Consider the following 18,356-nt stretch of genomic DNA (forward strand, 5'->3'; position numbering starts at 1 on the left):
TATTAAAGTTATTAACAACTTTAATTTATTTGTTGTGATCATTCAATTATTACTTTAGTAGTTTATTGTGATCACTAAATTTGATTTGATTGCTGGTTTGAATTTCAAATCCAAATTTGATTTCATTGGTGATCTGATTCTCAAAATCAAATAAAGGTTTGCTTTTTAATATATTTGTTGTGATCGTTGAAGTTGATTTGATAGGTAAATTTATTTTTAAAATTCATATTTAATTTTTATTAGAGAAAAAAGCTTTATGTTTATTGGGATCATTAAAGTTGATTCAATTAATAAATTTAATTTTAAAATATAATTGATAAATTTAATTTTAAAATATAAATGAAATTTAATTTAATTTAATTAATAAAATGTTTTTTTTATTAAATTGAGTTATGAAATTAGAACTTCCAATTTCATGATTTATATAATAATTCAAAATTTATATAATAACCAAAAATAAAATAAATATTAAATTTAAATAAAATTATATTCTTTTTCTTCTTTAAATTAGGATTGTTTTTTAATAAACCTAAATATTTTATAACAATGTCATTATCATCTAACTACAAATTTCCACCCGTTAAAGTAAATATTTTATAATTATTATTATTACTTTTATATTGTCATACTATTGTATATTTATTTTGTCCATCACTTGAATATAATATATTACATTTTGTTATATTTATTATAATAATGTTTTTAAAACATAATAATAATTCATATATCATATCAATTTATAATTATTATTATTACTTTTATATTGTCCTACTATTGTATATTTATTTTGTCCATCACTTGAATATAATATATTACATTTTGTTATATTTATTATAATAATGTTTTTAAAACATAATAATAATTCATATATCATATCAACACAATTTTATATTAATTATTGTAATATTACAATTTACATAATTTTGCATTATTTTAAAAGTATTTAAATTTTATATTGATAAATTATATTAAGAAAACAATAAAAGTATTTAAATTTTATATTGATAAATTATATTAAGAAAACAATTGGTGTATAGTTTAAATTTGAGAAAAAATGAGTGTTTTATTAATTTCTTAAATTTTATTATTTTATCGGAACAAAAGTGCGATGCATACAATGGTATCAAAATAATTAATTTAAGAAAGAAAGAAAAAGATTGTAAAATGATAAGACTTTCTTGCATATCACGGAGATCAAAATATTGTTCCATTTGTAATGTCCATGTTACTAGATCTTTGTCATCAAACTTTCTTATATCGATCTTTGGAATGTGGTTGGTCTTCAATTTTTAGGTAGAGTCTTTATAATCATTATTAACATTTTTTTTGGTCTCATCATGAGTTTCATGGGATATATTTTCACCATTACAAGGCATTTCTTGCAGAAACTTTGTCAAACATTCCTTCAAACCTTCCATGTCTTCTTTCAAACCATCCATCTTAGCTTCCATGTCTGCATTTAATCCATCCTTCAAACCTTCTATGTCTCCTTTAAACCATTCTTCAAACCATCCATCTTAGCTTCCATTTCATTTTTGGTTACGCTTTGCGAGAGAAAATTTTGTTGCACTTGGTCGCGGAATTTTGATATATCTTGTTGCATTTATTCCTCTTCCTCATGCGTCATAGTAGAGATTTTTGGTTGCTTACTAATTGTATCCATTTTTTTTCTTCGATGAATTTTGGAATCAAACAATGATATCTATATTTCACTATGCCCTTTGAATCACTTCAAAATAAAATTTCAAACAAAAGTTATGCAAATGTTTTAAAAAATGCACACATTTTTCGTGTTTTTAGGAGCTCCATATTGTAATTGTTCTATCTCTGTAATTTCATATCTCCAAGGTTTGAAATTTTGTCCCATGGTAGCCTTTTGAGTCTTCTTTCTAATGTCACAAGTCAGACCAATATTGGATTTTTCAAGAAAGAGTTATTTCTAATCTCCCATGATGACCTAGTTATAGACTAGTTTAGTAGAGAAAACATGTATGGAGTGCCATGTGTCATTGTTTCAACTTTTGGCCCTGAAAATGATATCCAGAAACTTATTGTCTGTGATATTTCAGTCACCTTTTACGAAATTCAAATCCTATGCTCAGAGAGAGTTATGATAATTTTCGTTAGGTCACCTATTTGAGATTGAATTATGGAGCCTATAGAATCCCTAACTTCATCGAATCATATCTCTGAAAGTATAGCAAACCAAGATATGAAATTTGTACACAAAGTTAACCAATATTTCAGTGCCACGTGGTTGTAATTTCAACTTCTGAAGCCTCATAGAAAAATGTTATAGTAAAATTTCAACATGACCTATTTGAAGAAGTGAAACCCTAGAATCCAAACCTATGATACCAAATGTTATGCAACTAACTCACAAAATAGAAGAAAAGATAGATCAACGACTTAAAAATTAGCCTCTTCAAGGGGGAAACCTCATTTACATTACATAAATCAACAATTCTTGGACGATACAAATGGTAAGACCTCCTTGGTTTATATAGGAGTCCAAGGGGTCACAATATAATCAAAGCCTACATAACAATAATAATGTAGGGGCATAATAATAAAAATAGTGAGATTCTTTGAGGCATAACAATAACAACATGGGGATACATGGATACAATAATAACAATAGGGGGACTACACTACCAATAAAAGGAATACACTAGTATTATAGGGACCTAACAATACTCATTCAACACATGTCTACACTTGACAATTGACAACTATATATGGAGATACACAAAAAATACAATAAAAAAATAGTTTTCTTTCATTTTTCTTAAAAACATCATCATTCTTATTTTATTATTTTAATTATTATTTTATAATTTTCCTTAATAAGCCTATTTTAAACATCAAAATTCCCTTAATACTTAACAATAAATAAATACATTAATTTCTTACCTATGTTTGATGTATTAGTATTTGTATGTTACTTTCTTAATATCATTGTTTCCTTTCATTTAGTGTGTGTTGGACACCTAATCCGCTAACGATTAAGATGTGGAAGTTGAACAGTCAAAGGGAGTCCAAGAGACCTTGGAATATGGAATCCAATGATTATGTAAAATTTATTATAAATGTATATCTTATGAATAGTAAATGCAACTCACGATTATCTTATTTGTTGTCCGTTTTATGTTCGTGTTTAACATGGTATTAGAGCGAACATATTCTAGACCTGCTCCAATTTGAGGAATTGTACTATTGTAATGCTTTTTGTGACTAGACTTGGGTGTTGTTCAAATCATTTCAAATTTTCACTAGACATGTCCTCCTCAATTATTGCATGCACTTATCCTTCTAGACCATTGTTTCTTTGAAGTGCTAAAAAAAGTTGTCTCACTCAGACCTATATCATTTGTTTCTCTACCAATTATTGGCTTATCACATCGGTTTCTCTGAGCTCTGACATGAACTCGATGATTTATTTTTGAAACCATAGTGCGTTGAAGGATTTAAATTAATTGTTTGAAAATTTTCCCAATGATACTTGTGCATTTCAATCATAGTTCATAACGTAGTTTGTTTTCGATATTCAACCATTCATGTGTCCATTCACCTACTCAATCCGGTCGATGATGTAGATGACACCAACATAAAAGATTGTGTTTTTCTGCTCTTGTATATGTGCAAACCCAAGAAGTTCAGTGTTTGAATATATGAGCTGTAGCCATAAGATTCGAAGGACCTATAGGAGAGAAAATTCATTCCACTAATTGCATGTGTCTGCAAGATCTCTGGTGCTCCCTTTCATGGTGTTTTCTATATACAAATAAAGAGAAGAAAAAAGTAAGATTCAAGAGATAATTTTATAATACTGTGTTGCAATTGCAACGAAAATGAGTAATGCGGGTGCTGGGGCTATGAATTCATCAGGGAACTCGATATTGAAATGAGGGCGATGCAATTATGGGCATAGATATAAAATGAATAATTTGGCTTTCGTACCACCAGTACAATGGTCACTGGATCAAAACCAGATAAGTTTAGTGTAAGGCTCTATTATCAACATTGTAATGCAATACGTTCAATATTTACGATGTGTTGGTTCAGGACGGTCACTTTCTTTTCCTTGGTATCTTATGTTATCCTCGCAAGAATACAGACTAGCTGTGTTTTTGCAGTTGTCATAAGAGCTATGTCTTTTATTTTTGATATGTTCCAGATGGGGTACGCATGTAATAACTCGCTCTAGTGGTTGCCATACATACATTATATACTCTTTCTTCGGCAGTGAAGGATCACATATTATTATGATATTTTATCTTTGAGACATGGGAATTTAATTCACACTTGTAATACATATGGCCCATGCATATCCATCTGGTTAGTATCTTCATTCCTACGAGTATTGCTTTTGCATTTAGAGTTTACATTGTTCCAATTGTATTCGTGCATGATATGTTCCTTGATAATTCCTCTCTCATTTTAATCCTAACAATGTGTTGGCTAAAATGATGGCTATCTACATTGAATATGTGTTGGAATACGGAAATGTGTTGTGTGTTTGAAGGCGAACAAGGTGAATTGTTGTTTATAATTTCGTGAGTAGTGATGTCATCCAAAATTTGTTTGATGCATTTCTTTTATATATGTCGAAGCCATATATATTTCTTGTGATGCTAATTAGTTTATATCGACAATGATATGTGCATTTTTTTCTATGTTTTGGTGAATGTAGCATATGCTTTGAAGGCCATGGTATGTATATGTTAGAGAGCACACAATCCATGGTACACTTTGCAAGTAGTATGTGGTATGGTGGCTTTCTCTTTGCATTAAGAATTTTACTAGTACGGAAAATGACAAATTATATGCTAGTTGAGTTATTTTTTAAGGTTGTGTGGTATATATATGCTAGTGTTTTCTCTACTTTGAATTATATACCATGAAACTTAAGTTGCGCTCTTTCCAAAACTAAAAGTTTCTTAGTTTATGCTAATGTGGACTTACTCAAATTTCCAACGATAAATGAAAGACTATTGACATTGTATTGTGAGTGGGTGTTGCTTCTTCTTCGCTTCTTCTTCATTTGTTCATAGTTGTGATCAAATGTTTTTTCAAGATATGTAGAAAATGGATCGAAGTGCTAAAGCATTAGAGTTTATGAAAAATATGATACATTCTAATGTTTATGAAACAATAAAAAACAATAAGGAAACATTTTTTGACATTCAAACTTGTTTGCAAAATGTACAAGAGAAAATCAATTTTTTGCAGCTTGAATCACAACTACAACAAAATGAGTTACAAAAAATATAACATATTGAACTTTCTTTTGTTCAAAGCAACCCCATTCTTGAGATTGAAGCTAACTCTAATCAACAACTATACATTGTTTAGATCTTTGAGACCAATGCAAGAGCACATTTGCATGCATAAGTAAAAAATTAATCTGTACTTCCCAAGTCCATGATCATACCCTGGGAAGAGATTGTCAACAACAAGCACCGAATGAGTCTTGGATATGACAAGGAGGTTTCCTTTCATACTTCGGACGTGATGGATTTCTTCATGAGAGTTTATTTTCACTTGTTCTTGCTCTTCCTCCATAAAAACCGATTGTTAAATGCCAACATTGTGACCTAGTTGGCAATGTGAAAGATCATTATTTTTATCTTAACCAGTGCAAGAATTATGGTCAACACACTCATCCTTCAAAAAAATATTCAAAATAAAACCTTCTGCAAGAACAAATATTCACCTTGGATGAATTTCTTCTTAGCAATGAACTTCAACTACTAAGAAAATATTTCAGTCATAGGTTAAAATTTCTTCTGGAGTATTTAAAATTATTGTAGTTGCGATCTCTTCATATTTTGACCTGTATCTGACAAGGGGGAATTGATGGTCATCTAAAATTTTCAAATATAAATCAAGCAAACCTGAGCTACAACTTGAACCTATGCTTGAGCCTACAACCAGACACAACCATACACATATTCAGAGTTGTAGCCAGAGACAAAGAAGCCCTTGAGCATGTCTTTTGGTTGGTGGCTTTCCTTAATCACTACAGGTTAAAACCTCTCTTTTTAGGTTTAGGTTCTCCTTTTTTCTATAGGTTGAAGAACTCCCTTTTCCAAGTCGATGGTCTCCATCTTTAGCATTAAGGAGAACTTTATTTAGTAGAAGACTTCAACTTCTTGACAATTTTAGCAGAGTTCTAGGAATCACACTATGCATTCCAGGTTGAGACCCAAAGGTCTCTCATTTCACAAAAGATGGGAGCAGTTCCTCTAATAGATGATATCAATTTCTGGCCAAAGTTGGAAGAGTTCGAGGAACTACACTGAGCATTCCAGTGTTGGTGGTCATCCTTAAGCCACTGACACTTGAGACCTTGAGTTCTCCCACCTTATACTATCATCTCATAGAACACATTCAACCATTGGTTATGACTATTAATAATATTATAGCTCTCTTCTTGGACTCATATATACCCCTTCGAATTAAGGGGGGAATATTGGACACGTGATCCACTAAGGATTAGGGTTTGGAATTTTAATAGTCAAAGGGAGTCCAAGAGACCTTAGAATATGGAATCCAATAATAATGTAAAATGTATTATAAATATATATCTTCTGAATAGTAAATTCAACTCATGATTATCTTATCTGTTGTCCATTTTATGTTTTTGTTTAACAATGTGTTTAGTTATTTTTTTTCTTCAAATGTTTAGTCGTATTTATTAATGATATTAAAGTCTTTTGCATCCCCTTTTATAAGGTAGAGGTGTAGAAGCTATTTTAGATAAATGACTTATGTTATTACTTTTCTTGTAAATTTATGCTTATTAATCATATTAAAGGTTTTTAGGTTCATTCTTATAAGGCAAAGGTGGCAGTGTAGAATCTTTTCCAATGAAATTATTTATGTTATTATTTGTTTTGAATTGAAATAAATATTTTTTGATATAGTTGTGTTTAAAGGCAATAATTTTTATAATGTACAAGGATAAACATGTTGTTAGACGTGTAATTATGTTGATGTTTATACCAATAAGTGTGTTAATTTAATCCTTTTAAATTTGTAATTTAATTATAGATAATTATTAGATGAATGGTACAAATTCAAACTTCACAAAATATTCTAGAATATTTTTATTGATTGTCACACATAAAAAGTTGAGATTTACCTAAAACATTTTCATGATCTTTTTATCCTTTTAATTTAATTGATTAATTAAAAAAATATTATATGAATATACTTATGGTTTTTTTGAACATTTGGTATTAGTAATCCATGGTATTTTAATAAATCTTATTTAGAGCTTAAGAATCTCCACGTAAAGTAAGGGTGAAATCTTCATGGTTAAGAATCTTGTTACATTTTTTTTTTTTAATTGTACATATGTTTAAATTTTATATTCATTTTGTTTATAATAATAATAATAATGATAGAAGTATAACTTAGTTACTTTTTATTATTTTTTTATTCTTGCAATGTGAGATGTATTACTACACTAGTTAACAATATAGGAGTAAAAATATTTTTGTGTTAGAGAGATTTGATATGTACACCTAGGATAAAACCAATGATAAGTAAATTAAAATAGATAACATAAGTAAAGGTACAATAGATATGATAGCTACGTAGGAATATTGATATAAAGCAAATATAAATACCTTAATAATAATGAAAAATATATTTTTCACATATCAATATTTGCAAAAAATTTTAGTACTAAGTTCTATTGAGTTGAGTGAGTCTACAAGTAGCCTAGAAATATCTAGGGTTAACATAATGTATACTATTTTTTATTTTTCCTGAGGAAATATCCAGGCAGATCCACCCAAAGGGATCACATCCTATCGACCTATTAGCAAAACCTAACCCCAAGGGCATCAAGGATAATTGAACCATTGACCTCCCATTAGTGAGGTGCTTTAGCGACTACATAATATATACTATTATAAAAGAACAGAGTAAATATCCCATTGAGTTGTTACTCCAAGAATCCCTTGAGGAAATTATAAAAGGATGATTAATTCCTTCATATTATATAATTAGTTCCCATTACCATGAGTCAATGCTCATTAAACTATTCCTCCAAAGGACATACACCATTAAATTTATTGGTAGCTTTAGAATTAAACCTATTTGAAGGAAATACAGATGCATATTCATTACAGAAGTGACTCTGGATCTCACCTAGGACTTTCTCACTTTAACTCTCAACCTAATAACCTCTAGTACACAATTACCCACTAAACCAACTAGTTATCCTAATCACCAAATCTATTCCCCCCCAGCTAAACCAGCCTAAAAGGAGAGCCTGCTTCTTTACAACTAGAGTCCTTCAGACTAACTCTGTCTACTAGTGTTCCAATGCATGTTGGAAAAGAAAATATCTTTGTTGGAAAACTAGAGATGCTTCTATAGAAATTTTATAATATTTTTCATTTGATTAAGTTAGATATCATGTCCCCCTGCCTATGTCTGTTTGTAATACAAATTGATATACTCGAATCAAATATGTCCCTTTCCCAATGAATGAAATTTGTAGTCTACTTTCTCAGATATGAAACCTTTGAAAGTATGTAACTTTCGATTTGGCACAAAGAGAAATGTTTTCCCAATTACTTGGCATAATTCCAAAAATTTAGTCTACTGTAAGGCTAAGGTAATATAAATTTAACATCCCTCAGTATACCTCATACAAAATACAAATGATTAAATTTTTTACAAGATTTTCCAACATGTAGCATCCCATGAATGACTGTCACATACTCTTAAACTGATCATCAAATGATATAACCATAATCGTTAAGTGAAGTAACCATATAAATGGAATGACTATTTGTGTAAAGGAATAATCATTATGCAACTTTTCATCATTAACATCATTGAATTAATCAGGTCTTATTAAAAACATGACGAATGATATAATTACAAATGTTATGCAAGGTGACAATAACATTGAGATAACCAAATAAGCAATCACACAAATGAACTTTGTCTAGGTTGAATTATACTAGCCTCTTGCATTTATGCAACCATACATTCAAGCAGAAAAAGAACTTTGGCTAGGTTGAATTATACTTTGGAGGAACACTTCCTGAATGGTAATATGCTTTGGGAGGATGAATATTTTATATAGAAACATAAAGAACTACTCAAGCATTGAGGACAACATTTTTTTGACGGAGAGGGGCATGCTAGGTCCCTATAATACTAGTGTAGCCTGCATATTTTTACTTTTGTTCCCCATAAAAGCCCACTGTTGTTATTATTGTGCCCCATACAAACCCACTATTTTTATTGTGTGCGCTTACATTATTAATGTTATGTATGCATGTTTTAAAATATGAATTCCATTTTCAAAAGATTCCGGAAAAAAATTGTGTTATAATTTTTTGATGATATACTAATCTACAACATGTCTTGGCAGGATCATATCAACATGTTGACAGGGTTCTCGAACTATTAGAGGAGAAACAATTGTATGAAAAAGCCTCTAAATATTTGTTTGGAGTACAAGAGGTGGAGTATTTGGGTCATACTGTATCTCATGCGGCTGTTAAGTTAGACCCTAACAAAATTAAATCCATGAAGGAATGGAAAATCCCCACAACTTTACGACACCTTCAATGATTTCTTGGGTTTTCAGGGTATTAACACAAGTTAGTAAGAATTATGGGAAAATAAAAACACCTCCAATGACATTATTAAAGAAAAAAACATTTTCTTGGACTCCAAAAGAAATTAAGGCCTTTGAAAATCTTAAAGAGGCAATGTGCCGAACTCCAGACTTAGCTACACCAGACTTCAAAAAAAACTTTTATTTTGGAATATGGAATTGGTGTTATTTTAATGAAATAAGTAAGACCCATTACCTTTGAAATTTATCCAATCAAGGGAAATAATATACACAAACTCATTTATAAGAAGGAAATGCTTGCAATTCTACATTCCTTGAAGCAATGGCACCCTTACCTAATTGGAAGACACTTCAATGTAAAATAAGATCATGATAGTATAAAATACTTCTTGGAACAAAGTTATTTTCAAAAGAGCAGCAAAAATGGGTCACAAAGTTGTTGGGTTATGAATATGAAATCATTTACAAGAAAAGGAAGAAAAATGTTATTACAGATGCACTATGAAGAAAATATGAGGATGTGGAGGCATTAGTCTGTGCCATTTCTATTATCCAACATGATTGATAAAGGATGCTGAGGATGGATGGAAGAATTATGAAGAGGTGTGGAAACTCGTTCAAAGTTGCAGCCACATCCCATTATAACTGATACTTTCATCTGGAAAAATGATTCACAATGGTACAAAGATCACTTATATTTATGTCAGAATTCCAAAATCAAACAAAAAGTTACTTTGGAATTGCACACCTCTCCTTTAGGAATGGACACATGATTTTTAAAAACTTGCCACAAGGTCAATAAGGATTTTTTTGGGGGATGGTATTAAATATAATGTTCAAAAGTTTGTTGATGATTTTTTAGCTTTTGAACCAAATAAAGTCGAGACAGTTAAAACCTTGGGTATTTTACAATCATTAGCCATTCCATGTTAGCATTGGGAGAAGGTCTCAATGGATTTTATCACAAGTGTACCCAAGTCTAAAGGAAAATGTATCATCATGGTGGCAGTTGATAGACTTACCAAGTACACACACTTTTGTATGTTATCTCATCCCTTCAAAGCCAATACAGTCGCTACTATATTTATGAAAAAATTTCAAAAGTAACATGGAAAACCAAATATTATTGTAAGTGAAAAAGATCCCATTTTCATTAGAAATTTTTGGACAAAATTATTTTATTTTCTTGGTATTCAATTCACTCATAGCTCATCTTATCATCCTCAACCTAATGGGAAAACTGAGCTAGTGAAAATATGTGTGACAGGTTGTATTTGTTTCTTTGTATCTCATAAAAAAGCATAATGGGTCAAGTGGTTACATCTAGCAGAATGTGGATATAAAACTTGCTTCCATACCATAAAAAAATGACCCCATCTATGGCGCTTTACAAATATCATCCACCATCCATCACATCATATCTAAAGGACACTTCTAAGGTTCAAGCAATTGAAGATCATATTAACCATCAATAAAAAGTTATCAAACTCTTAAAGGCTAATATAACTCTAGCACATAATATAATGAAGCAATAATCATATCAACATCGCAAAAAAAAAATGACGTAGGTAATTGGGTAGCTTTATGGATACAACCATACAAACAAATGTCACACATGCAAGCTAAGAAGGATAATAAATTATCACCCAAGTATTATGGCCCTTATAAGGTGTTCCAAAATATTGGTACTATGACATACAAATTGGATCTACCTAAATCTTTATGAATACACCCAATTTTCCATGTTTCATGTTTGAACAAGGTTATAGGTGACAAGCTTCTAGTTCAAACTATATTGCTAGAACTTGATGAGGAAGTAAAAATCATATTGGAGCTTGAAGCCTTCACAAAAATAAGAATCCGAGAGAGGCTCTATGGAATCAATAAATTCCAAAGTATCTCATTAAGTGGAAGAACTTACCCGTTAAATATTCCACATAGAAGTACGATTATTTTATACAGAAGCATCTAGAACTACTCAAGCAATGAGGACAACATTTTTGAAGGAGAGGAGCATGTTAGGTCCCTATAATATTATTGTAGCCACCATAGTGTTATTTTTATGCCCCATAGAATCCCACTATTGTTATTATTTTTCCCCATAACTACCAACTATTATTATTGTGTTCCCTTAGATTATTTTTGTTTTTTAGGCTGTAATTATAATTTGATCCTTTAGACTCTTATTTCTATCTGATTTATATTTTATAGGAAAACCAAACATGTTTCAAGATTAACACTAGAGAAACTTTGAGGTAAAAAATGGGTCTCAAAACAAAAGTGTACAAACAAAATCAACTTTATAAGTACCAATAGGATTCAAGATTATGATGTCAACCATGTGGGATGATTCACCAATTTTGGAGTAAAAAAGTATGAGGATTGAAAAAAAAAAACTACTTTTTGAACTCGTATTTTACACTTATCTCCTTACACTTTTACTCAAATTTCAAGTGGGGGCACTCATTGGATACATAATTTAATTACTCATCCGAGGAATACCCATGTTTCATACTCTCGATGGACCCTACTACACAAAAAATGAAAAATACATGAAAAATGTGATTGCATCCAACGAGTGCCCCCACTAGAAATTTGAATAAAAATGTAGGGAGACATGTTTAAAATATGAGTTGAAAAAATAGTTTTTTTCTTTTTCTTTTTCCCTCTAAAATTTGATGATGTAATGTAATATTATTTTATTATTTCCATTGTTATTTTATAAATTTCCTTAGGAGGCCCATTTTAGACCTCAAAAATTCTCTAATAACTAATCAACAAGCTGAAAATCAAGCTTTAAAAGGTGTGTATTTTTATATTTGCATAACTTTTGTTTGAAAAATTAGTTTGAGGTTATTCAAAGAGTAGAGTGAAGTGTTGTAATCTAGCGAAAATCATGTATTGTTACCTGTAGACATACTTCAAGAAATTATATAGTAAGAATATAAAGATATGATAAATATAGTAATGGAGAGATAGCCAAGATGCATAAATGTATTCTTTATTATGTGTCGAATCGACTTGTTACATTTCTATATATATATATATATATATATAGATACTAACAAGACAATTATGTAGATCTAGTTGTCTAACTAATCATGTTGGTTAATTTGTTCATTAGTTATAATTACATCACATTACAGACTGTTGACTTTAGAAGGTCTATTCAACTCAGTTGAATATCCCATTTCCATCAGACTAGTCAGTCAAACAGACTAGCTCCTCCAACATCTCCCCCACCCTCAAAGCCTTATTCGTACCAAAGAAAGGGAGAGTTAGAGTAAATAAAAGATAAAATACATTTTTTTGTTTACATATTCAAGTAGGTAGTTTCTAAAGATAAGTATTACAGTGAAGAAAAATTATGTTAAGACAATTAGTGGATTAGTGTCATGTGCCTCTGTTGTTGCATTCAGAACCTTTGAAGTTGGATGAGATGACTAATTCACTGCTTGGTCGACTTCTGCTTCAGGAGATAATTGCTTTTAAGTGGAAATAAATGTTGAAACACTAGGAGTGTAGAACTGATAGGCAGGCCATTGGGGATGCGGTGATGTCAAACGTGCTTATGGTGGTGGAAATGGGCCTAGGAAAGTAGTTTGGTAGATTAGTGGAGTAAGAATATGTAGGTGTTCATCAAAGATCAACCATTCTATAACTGCTACTCAATAATTCACACTGGACTCTGTAGGATTAGTTATATATTGTACATTTTCTTCCATAGATGTGTGCTCTGTTATCCTCTGACTTAAAGGCTTGGTTGCTTCAATACTAACAACTTGCTGAAGAATTTATTGCAGGAATTCAGACACATATGAAGATTTATGGTCAGACTTATTCCCTTCCCATAAACATTGGCGATATTGTTGGAGGAGTTGTCAGTGGCTTTCCCTTTCTTCTTCCAGTTTGTATTTAATTATCTATTGGGTTCCAGGATCTAAATATTTTTTGGTCGATATATCTCTAATAATAATCTCGTGAGCCCTTATCTTTGAATGAACAAAAGACAGGTAGGTATGCCAATTATTTAATGCAATAGTAATAGGAGCTCCTCTATCTAGTGCGGCTTCTAAAGTTTATTTTCCTGGTAAAAACTCACAATGGGACTTCTGCAATACCAGTGTGAAACTAGGATTTGCGAAAACTGTGAGTCGGGTTTGCATCTCTGAAACTTGTTCCGGAAGTGGGACATTTTGGTCAATCAATTGTTCTAACATCTATTGGTCAACAATGAGATGACCCTCAATCTTGGTTGAGGGTGGTATGTGTAATTTTTCTGCTTCCTAGCTTTAACATGCCAACCAAGTCTCCCTTTCTTGTTCTTGTAAATGTTGAAGGTTGTCAGTATCTTTCTTTCTCTTCTGCAACCATTTCTTGAAAACTTAAATAGACTATTCAATAGCTTGAAGGAGTTGTTGTCTCTTGAAAGTTTAATGTCAAAATACTTGGTAGTAATATCAAGAGGCTTATTTTTCTCTTTCGTTGCTTGAATGGATGTTATACCTGGTTCTGTAGTTATTTAAGTAGTCGAAATGGATTTCGTACCTAGATTATTTTCAATTATTGTATTGGTGACATGTAATTATTTTCCTTTCTCTTGTTGGTACTCAGTCGAAGTACCAGTTGTCTCTTGATTGTAGTCTCTGATAATTTTGTCAGATTGAGTCCTCTCGAAAAAAATATCTTTGATATTATGCTCTGAATTATTTTGAATATTTGATTGATTTAGTTCCGACCAATGGTCCTCCTACTGGGATTTCCCTAGTTGAGTTCACTCCGACTTGTTTTATTTTGATTGGTGTCTCTCAGACTATTAATTGTCAGAATTTTCTCTTTCCGACTTCTCTTCATAAGACTGCCATTTTTAGATTGTTCTTTGTCAGTTTACTCTTCTCCACAGTGCTCCCCTTCAAACTCCTCTTGGATGGATTTATTGTATTATTCTAAAATAGGGGTCAGAGAGTGGATAGGAGTATCATTTTTTAAGTTAATCTCTATGACTATAGCATACTGACCTGTGTACCATTAAGTTGGCATTGTAGTGACGAAGAGTCATCATTATGCATATATTTTTCAATTACTTCATCCATTTTGTGTTGGATGCCCTTAGTGAGAATGATTTTGGCATTTTATATGGCATCGGGGATTTACGTTTTGATGGATGGAGCTCTAGACCTGCAAGACTTATTTGTTGTTTTCTCTTCGGGATGTACTTTTTTAATGACCTCTTCCAACTGCTACTTCTTGTCAGGGCCATCCAGTCTAATTATCTAAAACACTATTTCCCATTGAGTTGACTTGGTTTTAGATGGAGTGGACTTGGGGCCAATGGATTCTTTATGGAAAAACTTGTGTGAGGACTCAAGAAATGGTATTGACAGTGTTGAAAGTAGCAACAAGAAATGCTAAATATGGAAGTGCTAAAAATAGCACTACTATAAATAGCATTTTAGGATACATTCCAATTTTAGTTAGTCTCTGAACTAAAATTCAGAATTAAAATTCGAATTTGATCTTAGCAGTTGTTTGAAAAATAATTAATTAATTCATCTGGAGTTAATTAGTTGAATAAAATCAAACATGAAGTCTATGTGAAGACATGCAACATTTTCCCCTTTTAATTGAGGAAGTTATCCCTTGATTAAGGAGACCAGGATGAGTTGTACTTTGAGTTGTAATTAGTTAGCACAGATAACTGAGTTAAGTTCCCAACAATTTGTGGCACTGATTGTGAGTTCAGTTAGTTAATGCATGCATGCATGTAACTGTTGTACTTCAGATAACTGAATATTCTTTCATAAATAACTCATACATGTTAGTTCAATCAGAGACCCAATTGAGATCAAATGATGGGACAGTGTACTATCAGTTGCAGGAATATTCCATTGAGGATATCTCTTGCATGCAGAAGGAACTTATTCCTTAGAGATTCCGTAGTTACTTCTGAGTTTGGTGAGTTGTGTGAGAGGCCAATTCACACAGGTGGCAGCCAGAGGATCCAAGAGAAAATGTGCAAGGAAATAGGAGTCTTGGAGGACTAAGGGAAGGCATATGTTGTGTCTATTCAATCTATGAGCAGCATTGAGGGATTGTACTGAGAGCTGGATAGCTTGTGAGCTAAAGCTTTGTGTAATACAGACATATTTCCACTTGTATGATAATATAGAGATCAGGGTTCTTAGCTGAGGCCTTCCCTAGAGTATTCTTTTGTGTTCATGTGCGATTGATTTCTCATTCTCTATTATATGTTTTCTATCTGATCTTGCTCAAAATCGATTAAGCTTCCGCAAGTTTGCTTGTAGAAGTAGATCAAGTATTTTGCTTTAGTATATTGCATTATCTGGTGATCTACAGTGGGAAATTCTACATGGTATCAGAGAAAAGGTGATCAAAGCAGAGAAAAATATACAAAGAAGGGGGAAGTTCAAAGTTTGAAGTTCCTGATTATAGAATTCGAATTCTTATCACATCTCAAATTTCACCAATGGCATTCAACAGTTTGAGACTCGAGTATGCCCTTGATGGCAGCTCGAATTATATAGCCTGGAAGGATCGCATGGAAGTGGTGTTAGAGGAGAACGGTTTGAAGGAATTCATTGATCAAGAAGTCCCCAAGCCAGTAGCTTCTAATACCCAAGAAATGGAAAAATGGAAGAAATGTGTGGCTAGAGCGAAGAGGATTCTTTTGGAGGAAGTTCAAGACCACATAGTCTCGAGTCTCCAAGGGAAGGAGACACCATTTTCAGTGTGGAAAACATTGAATGATCTATATCAGAACAACAATGATCAGAGGAAGCTTGCGCTGAAAGACAAGCTTCAGAAAATCAAGTGTGAAAAGGGCAACACGATCTCTACATATCTAAACAAGCTCACCACCTGCAAGGATGAGCTTGGAATTTTAGGGATCACGATAGCCGATGATGACATGGTGAGTCTTTCTCTCCTCGTTCTTCCTAAGAGCTAGCATATCTACCAAGACTCGGTAAATGGAAGAGAGAAACTGCCAGATTAAGAACGACTTTGGTCAGATGTGATGTAGGAGGAGATAATAATAAGCACCAGAGATGGATCTTCATCAAAGAAAGATGATGAAGAAAATCTAGCCTTAGCGAGTAAGGCGAGGAAAGGGAAATGGAAGGCGTCCCATTCCAAATCCAGTTCTTCCCATGGTGGAAAGAAGATTGACAAATCGAAAGTGGGATGCTTTCATTGTCATGAGATGGACCATTATGCTACGAATTGTCCACAGAAGAAATCTAAGAAGGGATCCTCGAATGGATCAGATGGTGAGGCACTAGCCTCACAGTTCGAATTGGATTTCATCGTCATCATATGCATGGTTTCATTGATGATGGGGTGTGTTTGGTACCTATACAATGGAGCCTCATTCCACATGACTGGTGACAAGAATGTATTCAGTACATTGGAGGAGAAGGACCTCCAGATGCGCATCGAGATGGGGAATGATGGAAAGTACCGTGTTTCAAGTGAAGGTATGCTTGTGTTTCAGAGGGAGCATGGAGCTCCTCTCACCCTGACTAATGTAAAGTATGTGCCTGGTTTGAAGAAGAATCTTGTATTCGTCACTATGCTGGAAGACAAAGGCTATGATGTAGTCTTTAGCAAAGGAAAGGCATTCCTGAGGCATATTGGCACTGGACAGACCAAGAGGATTTGGATTTGAGTAAAGAATCTCTATAAGCTGGATGTTGATGACTGTGCTACATTCAGTTCCAAAGATGAGTTGGTGCTGAGCCAAGATGTTGGTGAGCTATGGCATAGAAGATTGGGCCACTTACACCATGGGGCCTTGAAGATCATGCAGCAAATTTCTACCGGACTTCCCAAGGGAAAACTAGAGCAAATGGATACATGCAAAGGTTGTACCTTGGGTAAGTATGCAAAATATTCCTTTCAAGATCGAGACAGTAGAGCTGGAGAAATCCTAAAGCGAGTTCATACAGATGTGTGTGGACCATTCTCTACAGCCTCCACCACTAAACAAAGGTACTATGTTATTTTTATTGATGATTTTTCTTGTAGATGTTGGATCTACTTCATGCAGAATAAGGATCAAACCTTCTCAAGGTTTTGTGAGTTCAAAGCCTTGGCAGAGAAAGAATCTGGAAAGAAAATAAGGGCCTTGCATAGCGACAATGGAGGAGAGTATGTCTCCCAACAGTTTAAGGACTTTTGTGCAGCAGAAGGAATTAAATGGGCGTTGACAGCACCCCATAACCCATAGCGGAATGGGGTGGCCAAAAGGAAGAACAGATCGATTGTGGGAGTAGCTCAAGCAATGTTGCATGACCAAATCCTATCACTTCATTTGTGGGATGAGGCATGCAATACAACAATATACTTGTAGAATAGAAGCCCACATCGTATACTAGGGATGAAGACACCAGTGGAGGCCTTTTCCGAGAAGGGACCAGATGTGACTCACTTCAGCATATTTGGATCATTTTTTTATTTCCATGTGGCCAAAGATGCCCGGAAGAAGCTAGATCCAACAATTGAGTTAGGGATACTTGTGGGGTACACTGATATACCCCACAAATATCAGGTGTTCTTGCCTACCAGTCAGAGGACAGTGGTACATAGAGATCTGAAGTTTGATGAGCAGAAATCCATGCGAGTGTCCCTTGAGAGGGAGCTCAAGCTGCATGCAGAGGAGGAACTTTTAGTTCCTAAGGAGGAGGAGCCTCAGACTGATGCAGAGAAGTTGCATGTAGAGGAT

Source organism: Pinus tabuliformis, chromosome 3_2, assembly GCF_031772625.1.
Source record: "Pinus tabuliformis cultivar Carrire ecotype Pingquan chromosome 3_2, CPIR1, whole genome shotgun sequence".
Classification (NCBI taxonomy): Eukaryota; Viridiplantae; Streptophyta; class Pinopsida; order Pinales; family Pinaceae; genus Pinus; species Pinus tabuliformis.